The following is a 16096-nucleotide window of genomic DNA, read 5'->3' on the forward strand; positions in this document are numbered from 1 at the left end:
ATTTATCAGCATTGTAAATAATGTGTATTACCAAAAAATACAAATTTTGACTTATTTTTTTAAAAAAAATTAGTATTCATTATATATTATTAAGATGTATAATTTTTATATAGTAACAATTTTAGGCAACAAGCAAAACATATATTCATTCAATTTTACACAAACCGAAGTCGTAACTAAGTCAAACAAGCGCATTAAATTTCGTAGAACTTTAGTCAACACTAAACAGTTTGGTAGTTAAACTGTCAAATTTTAAACGATATACATAACCCCTAATAACAAAGCACGAATATGAAAATTGAAAAAAAAAAATCATTTTAAATTTGATGTATTTATTTTTTACGACTTTGATTTTCTATATTATAAAATTTAAATTTATAATAAGCAAAAACTTGTGTTAGACGGTCTCACAAACCGTATTTTGTGAGACGAATCCTTGTGTTAGACGGTCTCACAAACCGTATTTTGTGAGAAGAATCTCTTATTTGAGTGATATATGAAAATTATTAATTTGTATGCTAAGAGTATTACTTTTTACTGTGAATATCGATATGGTTGATCCGTATCACAAATAAAGATTTTTAAACCGTCTCACAAGAGATCTACTCTTTATAAAAATTAGAAGAACCAAGACTCAAATTCGATAATAAAGAAATCAAAATAGTAAAAAAGCAAATATACATAACAAAAATGCTATTTCTCTTATTAAATGATGTGAATTGTAGCTTTTTATAGAATTGATTTGTAAGGATATAATAATTAAGTAAGATAATCCCATTGGACATTATTATTAATCAATGACAATGAAATGAAATGAAAGATTAGCAAATAATTGTGAAACGAGTATTAAATAATAATTATAAGCTTTTAAATAATGGGTTGGTCACAAAGACTCAATCGATGACTCAATCATGCATGTCCATTGTATATTTTATTACAAATCTGAAAGGAATCTACTGGCAACTTTATTATACTGTAAAAAATCATGCAAATGGATCAATGTCTCTTTTTATATACACACACATATAAATTATATTAAAAGTGTCTTTTTCACATGGCGGATTTTTCTTGTGTCGCTATAGGATAGGAGAAATCCAAATTTAGTCCTCAATATGTTGGTTTAATTTCGATTTAGCTTAGTGACCTAAAACATTCTGGTTTGTTTGGATTTTATCCAATTTACTTCAAGTTCTCATTTTACTCTTTATTTTATATATTTTTTAAAAAAAAGTTAGAGTTCGTCGTGTTTCCGTAAAAAAATTAAATCTTATATATTTTTTACCCGAATTTCGTCGGGTTTTATTCTCCGATTTTTACATAATGATCTTCATAGTCTAACCACGCAGTCACGACTAATGATTCTTATCGCAGATTTCTTTAGCAACACCTAGCACAAGTTTGTTTCGTTTTATATCTCAAAGTGTATAGTAATGGATTTAATTTGAAAATAAAACATGAGATGAGCAAATGTCTGGTGATTTTACTCAAATATACTAAATATTTAGTAACATCTCGTAGAGGATGCGATAACTTGCTTACTACTTATTATATTTGGAAATATAACACTAATAGCTAGAAGAAAATATTACAAAGTTTATTTGAGAAAAAAATTGAAGAGAATGTTCGATTCCTTCAAATTTCCTATGTCTTGATACATATATATAGGTCCTTGATGGATTTGAAATCCTGACCTCAGACTTGGTTGATAACTTTAAATTATTGTTGCAAGTTGTTGAGAGTTATTGTCGATAGCTACTAGTGAAAATTTTCACTTTCTTTTGTATACCCTCTTGGTAGTGGTTGAAGTAGTCCTACTGGTAGAATGGTTGAATCACATGCTTTTTTTAAATTTGTCGATAAATCTTTTAAATTTTAGTGGTCTTCGTAGAAAAACGAGTTTTGTGAGGTCCTTCACCATTTTGACTTGTCTTTGCAATATGCTTCCGGTCAGATCTTGATCAAAAACATTTTCTAAATTCTTGCTCTTTCTGGTTTAAACATTCTGGGCAGATATTTTCCGACCATTTTCCAATGTGATTCATATTACAGAATTTTTGACGAGTCTTTTTAATTCCTGGAAGTTTGCTATTCCATAGTAGATTTATTTTCTTTTCAAATATTTTTTTTGCAAATCATGTAATTTTTTATGTCATTGTATTTAACAAGAAAGACTCAGTTAACTGAATTTTGATAAAATTTAAACGAAAACTTATCTTTTCTCTCTCTCTAAGGCAAACTCATAATCCTCATGTTCTTCTTGTGGACATGTCATCTTTAGTAAGTAAAACAGCTAGAGGTGTTTCTTTTACTGGAGAAAACCTCGATGAATTTCTAGACTTTTATATGGCCTCCTAATCTTGATAAAATGAAAACCCCGTGTGAGCCTTTCTCAGTTGATTAAGGTGCTACACTAAATAATTATAGTTCCAAAATATCTCATCTGGACAAATAGTTGTTATTTGTCCATGTTTAATGAACATATTTCTAGATCTATTTTAGTAGTGCAGATATTTATGGGAAACTGGTTGTTGTGGTATAGACCAAGGCAAGAGCCCAAAAATTATACCACGTTTTTACCTCTGTAGGATGAGGATTGGGTTTCATCCACATCTTTGAATATTTTCCTGTTATGTCAACCCAACATGCAGCTGAGTTAATTTCTGTTTAGTTTTCAATTTTTCTCAGTTCTGTTGATATACCCGGAATGGATAAACTGTGAACTCATTAGTACCAATCTTATATTTCTCTTATCCATTTGAGATATAAGGTTGATATATCCCTTTCAATATCTGAGTTTAATGGTTGATTTGATGGTTAAAAATAAGGATCTAGAAAATCAATTTTCCTTGGGGCGACTCATCTAAAGATGATGCCAAATTAGCACTTGTATCCCCTATTCCAAATATAGAGTCTTGTACCCGAAAACTCTCTTTTTAAGAAGTTGGTGGTTTCTCAATAGTTTGGAGGATAGGGTTTGGCTACATAGACCATAATTGAATGTAAGACTGAAAAAAACTTGTAATGCGATCAGAGATAATGCTCTTATCAACTTGTTGCAGCCTGCCCGTATTTGCATTTAGGACAAGCTTATTGAACTCGTTTTGAAGCATTCAAGGTGATTTCCTCGAATGGCTCGGTATTTTCATGATTACATTGACATTAAGGTTGTCCCTCTTTTGTTAAAAAATCTGCTTTAATATTTTCATGAGATTTGATAATAACAATATAAAAAATATAATTTTGACATAAAGCTTGCAATCTTAATAATATAGCTTTCTCGAGTTCAAATTCAATTTCATTTTTAAGAAATATTTAACATGTGTGTTATCAAATTTCAAAGTAAATTTCTTATCAAGTAAAAAGAATGATAATTTCTCAAAAGCTTTTTTTACTATATAAACTTCTTTTTCATTGATGTGACATTATATGGCTTCTGAATCTGAGAACAGTGCGCTGTAATATCAGCAATATATGTATGGTTGTTTTTCTTCTTGTGTGAGCTTTGTGAGAACTACTGCCCTCCAATTATCACTTGCATTTGTGTATAATACTATTTCATCTTTGCCTCGAGGAATAACAATTTTGGAAGATTTTTGCAAATCTCTTTTGGTTGGCTATTTCACTTAGTATGTTCTTCTATCCATATGAATCTTGCATCTTTTTTAATAATATATTAAACATGTTTCAATGTTTTGCTAGATTATTTATGAACATTCCAGCAAAGTTGCCAACTCGTAAGAAATTTTAGAGTTGTCTATTGTCTTTTTGTCTTTCTCGAAAAATTCTGCACCTTTACTATAATATATTTTTGCAAAATTACTCTCGACTCGTCTATTTCTACTCCGAGAAATTCAATTTTTATTGTAGCATTAATGACTGTCTTGTTTTCATATAGGACAAATCCTCCATGTTTAAAATTTCTAGAGAAATATCTAAATGTTTAATATGTTCATCCATATTTTTATATCTAATTAAAATATCATCGATATTGACAAACATATACTCAATATAATATTTAAATAGATTATTCATATTTCTTTGAAATATCTATAGTGCATTAATCAATCTTATTGGTAATACTTCCCAAATATAATGAATTTATGGTGTGGAAAAAGCTATGAATTTTTTGCTATCTTCTTTAATCCGAATATGATTAATGAATCCGAACATACAATAAAATTTAGAGAACATTTTTTCACTGTGATACAACTAATTAAATGATCTCTACTAGATATAAAACAATAATCAAACTCAAATATTTTATTAATTTCTTGATAATTAATTTATTAACCTATGTTTGTTTCTTTTGATTTCACCATGATTACCTGAAAACATGAGATATTGTATAGTGATATTCCCAGTTTGATTAAACCAAGGTCCAACTATTCTTTGATAATAATCTTCATATCTTTTTTTATCAACAATGTTCATCAGGATAGACATCATCTGACGAACTCTTATTCTTTTTCTTCCTCATTTTTAAGGTTGGCTTGGAATTGATTTCTTTCTTACCATGCCTAAAGATCTTCATTGTAGTTTTCTTTTATCATTCTCTTGACATCTTCTAAGTATATTTTTTATTCAAGATCTACATCTTTTGGCGTAAAGCAATCTTGAGTAAATCCATTCTCTAATTAGATGTTTTCTTATATTTTTATTTGGAGTATTGTTTCTCCAATTCATCTAAAATATTTCATATTTTGTCGTACAAGTTTTCTTTCATCATCATGCTTTCTATGAAAATGGATTGAAAATTTCTATAAAATGCATCTCTTAGTCTTTGGATTGTGATCACATGGTGTTTTGAACATTAGTCTCCTGGTATCATCTTCTTGTATATAGAATTTAAACATTTGTAGGAAATTGTTTCATAAAAAGATATATGTTCATGTATCATGAAAGTGAATCAATGGTGTTTTCACCTTGTACCAAAGTATTTTCATGCACATCCAATTATGATTTCTACTATTTTAATCCCTTAGCATAAAACTAAGATCTGCTCTGAGAAATCTCGTCCAGTTATTTAAGGTAATTTTTCCACATTCTTTTGAAAAATTCATAGCTCCTAAATCAATATATGCAGCAAAGTGTTTTGCTTTATATTATTTATATAACATCTCTACTAGTATGTGTATCGAGAATGAACTCGTGGTCATTGGATATTCATATCCGATCATCAGCCATGAATTTCATTCCGTTTTCGAGTAGTGTCCAAGGTTTGTGTTCCTCGTAAAACTCTTGTCTAAGAACCAAAAGATCATTTTTTGTCTTGTAATTTTTTTGATATAAACTTTCAATTCTCCAATGTTTATTATTTGTTGGTAGGTTTCTATCATGAGTTATTCCAAATAGTATATATACAATGAAATTGATTTCTTTGTCTTGTAATATCAAATATTATTTCGAATTCTCACCATCCTTCCGAACATATAGTCGATTGGGTTTTTTGGGCAGATTTTGCCCTCCATCTGTAACTTGTGATTCTATATTTTTGAAAAGATAGTCTTTTTTGTTTCCGTCTAAAACTTTGATTTCATTGTAGATTTAATTTGTCTTAGGTTTGGATATTTGTTTTCTATATTAAAAGAAACTCGATTCTTTCAGAATAAATTGTTTAGGAAACTTTTCCGAATCCTGCTGGAATTTCAATAAAATTATTAACAAATTTTTTTGAATGATGTGTATTAGACATAGCGTATGATCGGTATTTTTTTATTCAAATTTTGATGCAACGTCAAGGCCCAACTGAAATCCGAGTCTGCTAGGTTGTAGACAATTCTTTGATGAATTACTCTTACAATGTTTCATGCACAGATATTCCCTGAGATAGTTTTTAGTACCGAATCTTGAAGATTACTCATTCGTTTATCACATATAACAATATTTATAGACAATTCTTAGATGAATTACTCATACAATTTTTCATACACATATTTTTTCTGATATAATTCCCAGTATCGAATCTTGAAGATTACTCATTCGTTTATCACATATAACAATATCAATTGGTGAATCTATTTCTTTTTTAAAAGCAGTTTTTATCTTTATCTTGAATGCTCCAACATGAATTCAAGACATGGTTGTACTACTTCTGACTTGATTTTCTATAATTCCTCTTTTACTTCTTCAAAAGTAATTAATTTCATCTCTACCCGATTTTCTATAAGCTGTTTCATTGGGATTGTCATTTTTCTTCCGGAAACCTTATAGATTAGATGATGTTTTTGTTTCCTAGGCCTATATTTCGTAAAAAAAAAATTAAAACTATCATACATATAATCCTTGGTATCTCTGTAAGTTTTTCTCGTGATATTTTGGACCAAGTTATGTGATATGGTTGTCTGAATAAAGAAACCAGAAAAATCTTCATGTGTCTCATGTCGAAACACTTCGACTTCAGTCATATTATGATTTTATTTCATCGAATTCTTCTTAATTCAAGACTTCTTCTTCATATATACTCTCTTCTGAACAAATATCTTCAAATTGTTATACTTGAATTAGGTCTTGATAATATATAAACTTTCTTCAATATCTAATGTAGGTTCGAAGCACATTATTCCGTTTATATCATTTTCTAGAAAATTGGTCAAAATATGACATTTTGTGCCATATGTCCAACAATTACAATATTTAAAATTTTCATTAGCTCTAATGCGAGCTCTTCTAATGTAGGTTCGAAGCACATTATTCCGTCCTGTGCTTCGATATGAGTTCGATGCATGGGACAAAATCTTAATATGAGTTTGATGCATGGGACAAAATCTTACTTCTTGATGGTCCACTTCTTTGTCCAGATTTATAATATCAGACTTTTTGTATAGATCAAATTGTTTTTTTCTCAAGAACTTCTTCCACTTTTCTCACTTCTAGCATAAGGATGAGAGCTAAAACTCTTCCTTTTCCGCCTTTATGGTTTTCTTCTAATAATTGTTAGATGATCATTTTCTCTATAATATAAAAGAGTACATTTGTTTATACCCCTTAATATTTTGTAGTTAATTTATAATACCGCCAAATTACATAATCATGCCAATTTTTCTTTAAGGAAATAGGCTCTTCTAACCAGAATATCTGGATTGTCAGGGTTGTATTATCTTATTAGCATTTCTCTCCACAGACTTGACATTTTGGCTAATAACAGTTGCATTGATGTGCTTTAAATTCCGTCTATATTTAGTTAATAATATAATGTATTCATCTATTAAATGTATGTCATGTAATTCAAGACTATATAAAGCATGGGTATATTTTATTTTCTTCTATGTATCTTGACTATTGAAATAATTCACCCTTACACATTGTGTCTTATATAGGGTGGCCATTATTCCGGCTATGTCACTAAGAGAATCCTTGGATATGACATACTAGTTGGTTTAAGACGAAGTCATGTCCCAAGCGATTTCACCGGATCCCATAAGACTCATTTTTAAAAGTTAAGTGAATCATTCTTTGTTGAGATCAAGTGTTACTGTTGCGATTCTCATAACTATGTTCAATCATCTATGATTTCTTATCTGTTTTTGAAGTGTACATCAATATTAAGCATAACTCCATAAAAATATATTCGTTCTAAAACATTCTTCCAACATGATGTTTGGTTCAAGATAATTTGATTCCTCCTTGATAGTGTTCCAGTTGGGTGTGATTGTCCACCAACTTGGAAATTTGTTTCGGGTCATCCGATGTTTGTATCAAGGATCCCACATTTTATTTTGATGGTTCTTGAGAAGATGCCTTATTAACTAGGGATTGATCACCTCTAATTGTGTTCATTTTTAGATCTACGACCTTGAGGTTTACAAAATGCTCTTCAAGGTCTTTAATATTATTGAGACCAATCCTTTCTCATCGTCGTTTAAAAGTTTTTGCTCTACTTTGGCTTTCTCTCTTTGATTTAATAAAGGTTTGGTACCAAATGAGATGATAACCTTCCTCCTGATATCCTATTGCTCGAACTAGGTTGTTGTTATAGGGTTTGGATTCTTGTTCCAATATCCTTCAACGTTGCAAGATTTCTTCAATTCTTCGTGGTACATTGTAACGAACCGTATTCTACACTACTTAAAATTTGCGGAAGAATTAAAAATTTTCTTAAATAAAAACATTCATACGGTCGTCACTCAACATTCATAAAAATAAATCTCACCATCATCCGTCACCAATAAAATTTTGCTAAAATAAACTGTCTCAAAACGTCTCACGTTCAAATCAAAACATCAGAGTATTTTAAAAATTTGCATAAACATAAACTTGCGGTCCTCGGGTTTAGCCTGCCACTCAGCCCAAGCCTGCCCCTTGGTCATCACCTCCTGTCTCCTCAACATAGTCACCTGCATCGATCAAGTCTAGTGAGTCTAAAGACTCAACACGTATAAACTGGAATAACGAGTACTACATATTAAGGTCGCATGCAACTTTAAAATAGGACGTACATACTTGAAACTTGAACTTGCATAATAAACTTGAACATACGTACATACATACTTCGACGTGCCATAACTTAAACTTTTCATAAACATGCTGCATACTTGAACATAATTTAACATACATAACTTCATCATTTGCGTAGAGGATGTTTCAAAGCGAGTGACCCGTAACATAAATGAGCCTGATCAGACTATACCACAGTACTGGGCTGACAGGGACGTATCCGCTGCCGCATACATAAGATCCCTGTTCATAGTTTAACAGGCCAGTTGATCCACGTTCATAATTTAACGCTTCACAACCACGATCTAACCCGTTCATAATTTAACGGGCGGATTGGTCCCCGTTCATAATTTAACGCTTTCCAATCCTAACATAATTTGGTCACAAGACATTTAGCATACCTCAAAAACTAAAAAAATGTTTTCTTGCACGTCAACATACTTACTTGGCGTTGAGGGATTCGTTGGACTTCGACTGGGGCCGCTGCTGCAACTTACTAACGTGAATTTCATACTTAACTTGCATTGCTTAGACATAGAAAACACATGCTTACTCTCAAGCTCAATCATACCTTAGGATCTTCTACGATTTGCCACGACACGCCCTTAATAATCCTTGCACTAACCCATAACATCAAACTTAAAATGAACTTACAAATATTTCCCAAAACAAGGGTACACGGACCCCGTGTTTGGGTCCGGGAGAGGGTCCGTGTACATACTGCCTAGAGTGTGTCGGGAAACGGAAGGGGCACGGACCCCGTGCTCGGGTCCGGATGGGGGTCCGTGTAGACTCTGAAAGAAGACATTGAAAGGAAGCAAAGGCACGGACCCCGTGTCAGGGTCCGGGTAAGGGTCCGTGTAGGCACTGGAAAAAGACACTAAGTGAAACCCCAAGGCATGGACCCCGTGTCCTCATCCGTGTAGGGGTCCGTGTAGATACTGGAAAAAGACTCCGAGAAGACAACAAAGGCACGGACCCCGTGTCAGGGTCCGTGTACAGGTCCGTGCACCCACTGTAATCGCGAACTTACGAAAATTCTGAACACCTAATATTCATCCTTCTAGACTCGGTTATACGGACCATGCACCGACACCTCGAGACTCATCCTAGCATACCACAACATAAAACCCAAATTGTACAAACGTTTCAAAACAACAGTGTTCGCTCTACGACACACACGACCCAAAATATGGCAATTGACATCAAACTGTTTCCTACGACTTCTAGTTAGCTCGAGTGCCTATCGACATGAAACGTAACCTCAAAAAAAAAAAACACTCTTAACATCATTACTAACATACTCATACGCAGCAACAATCGCCCGTCGATTTCCAACGAAGCCTGCAACTTAAAACTTCAAGAACGTATCAATAACATAATTTTCTGAAAATTTCAGTTTGCGCAGTCGCACGGAAAATATCATAACTCACTCATTTTTCGTCCAAAAATTTCGAATCATATATCAAATCGAAGGTATCGAAAATTTCTACGTTTTTGCCGTTGAAAGTTTTCCCAAAATATGAACAGAAAAATCGCAGTTTTGACATGAACAGTAAAAATTAGTTTCAGATCTAAAAATTTTCCTTCGAAATCGATCTGATTCATGATCCGCTCAAACTACTATCATCGTACATAACTTTTACGCATAAAAACAATGCAATACAATATATGACTTGATCGACACAGCAAGAACAGATTATACGTGCCTTTTTGATGATAACGTTACCGAAAGACGACACCGAAGCGGAGATAGAGAGAGGCTTGATCCGGGACGAACGTGACACCGATTTCTTGCAATAAAACCCACCAAAAACCCGATGGAAGGACAAGGGGAAGGGGCGGCTGCTATACTCCTCAAAAACCCTAGCTTTTGCTCTCATAAATAATAAAAATTCTGATTTGTGAATGTGTGTGTGTGTTAACCGATTTTTAGTGTGTGTAAAAGTGTGTTGGTGTGTGTGCGTGTGTTTTAAATATTTAGGAGACTAACTTGCTAATTAAAATAATTACTAAACTAATCTAAAATTCTAGTCTCCCCCAAATAATAAAACCTCTACAAAAAGAAATACTAATTTTACTCACTTTTAAATAAAATTCTTTAATTAAAATATAACACACACCATACTAGACTTTAAAAGTTCTAAAATCATAAACTCACAAAATAATTAATTTAGGATTCAAAGATGCTAAAACTTACTAAATTAATTAAAATGCCCCCAAACTCAACTTAAAATAAAATACCATATTTTAACTGGTCACAATCGTCACCGGTCTCTTCCTCGATCTCGCCTCGAATAATCGCCTGAATCATTAAGCTCGAAAGACATTTTAACGTGCATCACATAAACATAAATAATTTAAAATAATGCATTTAAATAAATCATGCATCGCCAAAGCTTATTTAAATTTAATTTAGATGATTTAATAATTAAATGAATGCATGGGTTATACGTGTATTAAATTTGGGCACTACAGTTCCTCCCCCACTTATAAAAATTTCGTCCTCGAAATTAAGTCTTACCGAACAACTCCGGGTAGCGAAGTCTCATGTCGGCCTCTGACTCCCAAGTGGCTTCTTCCACCGATTGATTCAGCCATTGGACTTTGACCAACTTAGTCGTCTTGTTCCGAAGTCTGCGCTCCTGTCTGTCTAGGATTTGGACTGGTTTCTCCTCGTAAGACAGGTCTGGAGTCAACTGCAGCGGCTCATAACTCAGAACATGAGAGGGATTAGCCAAATATTTTCTCAACATCGAGACATGGAACACATTGTGCACCCCGGCCAGATTCGGCGGAAGGGCTACACGATACGCTAGCGTCCCAACTCTGTCCAAGATCTCAAACGGTCCAATAAACCTCGGACTCAACTTGCCTCTCTTTCCAAATCTCATAACACCCTTCATAGGTGCTATCTTGATAAAAACGTGATCTCCTACGGCAAACTCGAGATCTCTCCTCCTTTTATCTGCATAGCTCTTCTGACGGCTCTGGGCGGTCTTCATTCTGTCACGAATCTTGACCACCACGTCTGCAGTTTGCTGAACTATTTCTGGACCAAGTTCTGTTCTCTCACCAATTTCATCCCAATGAACTGGTGATCTGCACTTCCTCCCGTACAACGCCTCATAGGGAGCCATACCAATAGATGCTTGGAAGCTGTTGTTGTATGTGAACTCCACTAGAGGTAGTCTAGATTCCCACGTTCCTTGAAAATCAATCATGCACGCCCTTAGCAAGTCCTCTAAAACCTGAATCACTCGCTCAGACTGGCCATCTGTCTGCGGGTGAAAAGCTGTACTGAAAAGCAACTTCGTCCCCATGGCTGCATGCAAGCTCTTCCAGAAGGACGATGTAAACCTCGGGTCCCTGTCGGACACAATAGAGACTGGAAATCCATGCAAACGAACTATCTCTCTAAGATAAAGCTCCGCATACTGCGTCATAGAGAAAGTCGTCTTCACTGACAGAAAATGCGCTGACTTAGTGAGTCGGTCCACTATAACCCAAATGGAATTCGATCCTCTGACTGATCTCGGCAACCCAACAACAAAATCCATAGTAATGTTCTCCCACTTCCACTCGGGGATGGGGAGTGACTTTACCAACCCTGCTGGTCTCTGATGTTCAGCTTTTACTTGCTGACAAGTGAGACATTCTGATACGAACCTACGGATGTCTCGCTTCATCCCTGGCCACCAATACAATAACTGAAGGTCTTTGTACATCTTGGTGCCTCCTGGGTGAATGGAATACGGAGATGCGTGTGCCTCTGTCAAAATATCATGTCTGATCGAACCAACACTAGGCACCCACATTCTACCTCTGTATCTCACAATGCCGTCTGAGACTGTGTACAGCACACTGCCCTTGGCTTCGTCTTTCAGTCTCCATTTCTGTAACTGCTCATCCGAAGACTGACCTGCTCGGATTCGGTCTAGCAAATCAGATTTGACTGTCAGATTAGACAGCCTAGGAGCCTTGCCATCACGATAAATCTCTAGACCAAACTTCTGAATCTCCGACTGTAGTGGTCTCTGAGCTGTCAACTGAGCTATCACTGCCACTTTTCTGCTCAACGCGTCTGCCACGACGTTAGCTTTTCCCGGATGATAGCTAATCTCGCAATCATAATCTTTCACAAGTTCCATCCACCGTCTCTGCCTCATATTCAGCTCTCTCTGCGTGAAGAAGTATTTGAGACTCTTGTGATCGGTGAAAATCTGACATTTCTCGCCGTATAGATAGTGTCTCCAAATTTTCAGTGCGAAGACAACGGCGGCTAACTCAAGATCGTGAGTCGGGTAATTCTTCTCATGCACCTTTAACTGTCTGGAAGCATAAGCTATAACTCGACCCTGTTGCATCAACACTGCGCCTAATCCGAGCTTAGATGCATCGGTATAAAGCACAAACTCACCTTGCCCTGTTGGCATGGCTAGCACTGGCGCCGAAATAAGAGCTTGCTTCAAGGTGTCGAAGCTCTTCTGGCACTCCTCGCTCCACACAAACTTTGCATTTTTCTTGGTTAGTGAGGTGAGCGGCACTGCTATGGACGAAAATCCCTTAATAAACTTACGGTAGTAGCCTGCTAAACCCAAAAAGCTGCGGATTTCAGATGCGTTCTTTGGCTCAACCCATTCTTTAACGGCTGCCACCTTCGATGGGTCCACCTCAATACCACTGCTGGATACTATATGCCCCAAAAATGCAACTTTCTGCAGCCAAAATTCACACTTACTGAACTTCGCAAATAACTTGCGACTCTGCAAGGTCTGCAAAACTGTCCTCAAATGCTGGTTGTGCTCCTCATGGCTCTTCGAGTAAATAAGAATGTCGTCAATGAATACTATGACGAATTGATCGAGGAACGGCTGAAATACCCGATTCATGAGGTCCATGAAAATTGCTGGAGCATTGGTCAATCCAAATGGCATCACCAAGAACTCGTAATGCCCATATCTGGTCCTGAAAGCGGTCTTGTGGACATCTGCATCCTTCACTTTCAGCTGATGGTACCCTGATCGAAGATCTATCTTAGAGAACACTGTAGCTCCCTGCAATTGATCAAACAAGTCTTCGATTCTAGGCAACGGGTACTTATTCTTGATTGTTACCTTGTTCAGCTCCCGGTAATCGATGCATAGTCTCATGCTCCCATCCTTCTTTTTCACAAAGAGTACTGGTGCGCCCCACGGTGAGAAGCTCGGGCGGATGAACTCCTTGTTTAAGAGCTCCTGAATCTGCTGCTTGAGTTCTAACATTTCTGCTGGAGCTAATCGATATGGTGCCTTAGAGATGGGCACTGTACCTGGCATGAGATCAATGGCAAACTCCACCTCTCTATCTGGTGGAAGGCCTGCGACGTCATCTGGGAAGACGTCTGGAAATTCACTGACTACTGGCACTTCTGAAATAGTAGGAGTGGACACGTCAGGCGCTGAAATAATACTAGCCAAGAAGGCTTGACATCCCTTGGAGATCAATCTCTTCGCCTGCATGCACGAAATCATGCGAGGGAAGCTCCTCCATCTCGCTGGCTCGAAGAGAAACTGCTCCATGCCCAATGGTCTGACTAACACTGATCTCTTCTGGAAGTCGATAAGAACTCTGTTCTTAGTCAGCCACTCCATTCCCAATATGATGTCGAATTCTGGCATCGGCAATAGGATTAAATCTGCGTATACTAGGTGGTCATGCAGTTCTAGATCAATATCTCTGATCACACTGGTAGCCAACAGCTCTTCCCCTGACGGGACTGTCACTGAAAAGTTCACGTCTAGGCCTATGGACTTGAGGTCCAAATGGTTAGCAAACGTTTCCGATATAAAGGAGTGAGTGGCTCCTGAGTCTATCAGTGCGGTTGTGGATAATCTCTTAATGAAAATGTTCCCTGAGAGACGTTAGCACAACAACTAGCTTATATCCCAATTATTCTACCATAACCTCAAGCAACAAAATACACTTAGTATTGCAACCAAAACACTAGTAATCTCAATTACAATTAAACAGGAAACGTAAGAAATTAATACTGAGCGTAGATAGGAAAGGTTACCGGTCAGTAGAGTAGTGTCTGGGTTCGCCTCCTGAGCATGCATGGCGAAAACCCTGCCCTGGGTTGGCTGCTTCCACTGTGGGCACTCTTTCAGCATGTGATCGCTAGCTCCACACTTGAAGCACTTGCCCGATCCATATAAGCATGGCCCCGGGTGTTGGCGGTTGCACTTAGGGCACACCGGAAAGTTAACGGGCTTCTGAGGTGCCCCTTGCTGCTGAACTGGACCCTTGCCCTTAGGTGGTCCATGAAACGGCTTCTTTGCTGGCGGCCCCTGAAATGGCCTCTTAAACTGGGGCCTCTGATTCTGCTGCTGCGGTGTGGCCTGGTAGGGCCTCTTGCCCTGTCTGTCAGCCTCGATATCTCGCTGGTCTTGCTCTGCAGCCAGAGCTCTAGAAACAGCAACTGCATAAGAAGTAGGGCCAGCTACCCTCACGTCACGGCGTAGGATCGGCCGCAAGCCATTCAGGAAATGTCTCAGTTTTGCCGGTGCATCATTCGCAATAAGGGGCACGAAGTGACACCCCCTTTCAAACTTCCTCACAAATTCCGCCACGCTACTGTCTCCCTGTCGCAGCGTCATAAACTCGTTGGTGAGTCTGGTTCGTACTTCCTCAGTGAAGTACTTGGAGTAAAAGACCTCCTTGAAACCATTCCATGGCAGTACCTGCAAGTTGACTGCCACAGATGCACTCTCCCACCACAATCTGGCATCCCCTGTCAGAAGGAACGTGGCACATCTGACCCTATCTGCGTCGGTCAGTTCCATAAAGTCGAAAATTGCTTCGATGGACTTGATCCATCCCTCAGCCACCATCGGGTCAGTAGTACCCGAAAACTCCTTCGGACTCATCCTCCGGAACCTCTCATATACTGCCTCTGGTTGGGGCCTCGCCCCTGCACCCATTGCTGCTGTTTGGTTCCCCGCAAATTGTGCGAAGAACTGTGTCATGCCTGCAAGCATCTGTGCCTGCATGTCTGGTGGTGGAGGTGGAGGTGGAGGATTGGCTCTTTCCTCCTCTCGGTGCTCCCTGTCCTCAGTCCTATCTTCTCGGTTAACCATACGTCTAGGAAGCATACTGTTCCAACAATTACCCAACACGTAACCCAACATGCATGAATATAATACCAATATCATAAGATGCACGTAATTTGAACTTAAAACATAGACATGCTGAACTCATGACTTAACACGTAATACATAGCATAGCTCAAAACTTTAAAACTTACAGACTTGAGGTGTGACTTTGAGAACTTCTTGCGACTGGCAGTGTAGTGACCCGTTCCAGAATCACCTACTAATTGAAAACTAAGCATGCAATTAACTTAATAATTACTAATCAGAGATAATAGCGGAAACAACTAACAAATGATAGTTATACAACCCAAACGAAATCTAGAACAACTCAAAATAAGGTAAAGAATATCTGGTACAACCACATCGAATCAAATGATACCGAAACTAAACCAACCGGCTACTCAACGTCCTCCTCCTGCTCCTCCGGAACCATCCAACCTGAGACCTGCCCCGTGGGAATGGGGTGTCCAAGAATAAACAAAACCGAGGACGTGAGCGATAAGAACGCCCAGTACAAAAGTATGAGTATA

This window comes from Primulina eburnea, chromosome 10, assembly GCF_022965805.1.
Source record: "Primulina eburnea isolate SZY01 chromosome 10, ASM2296580v1, whole genome shotgun sequence".
Classification (NCBI taxonomy): domain Eukaryota; kingdom Viridiplantae; phylum Streptophyta; class Magnoliopsida; order Lamiales; family Gesneriaceae; genus Primulina; species Primulina eburnea.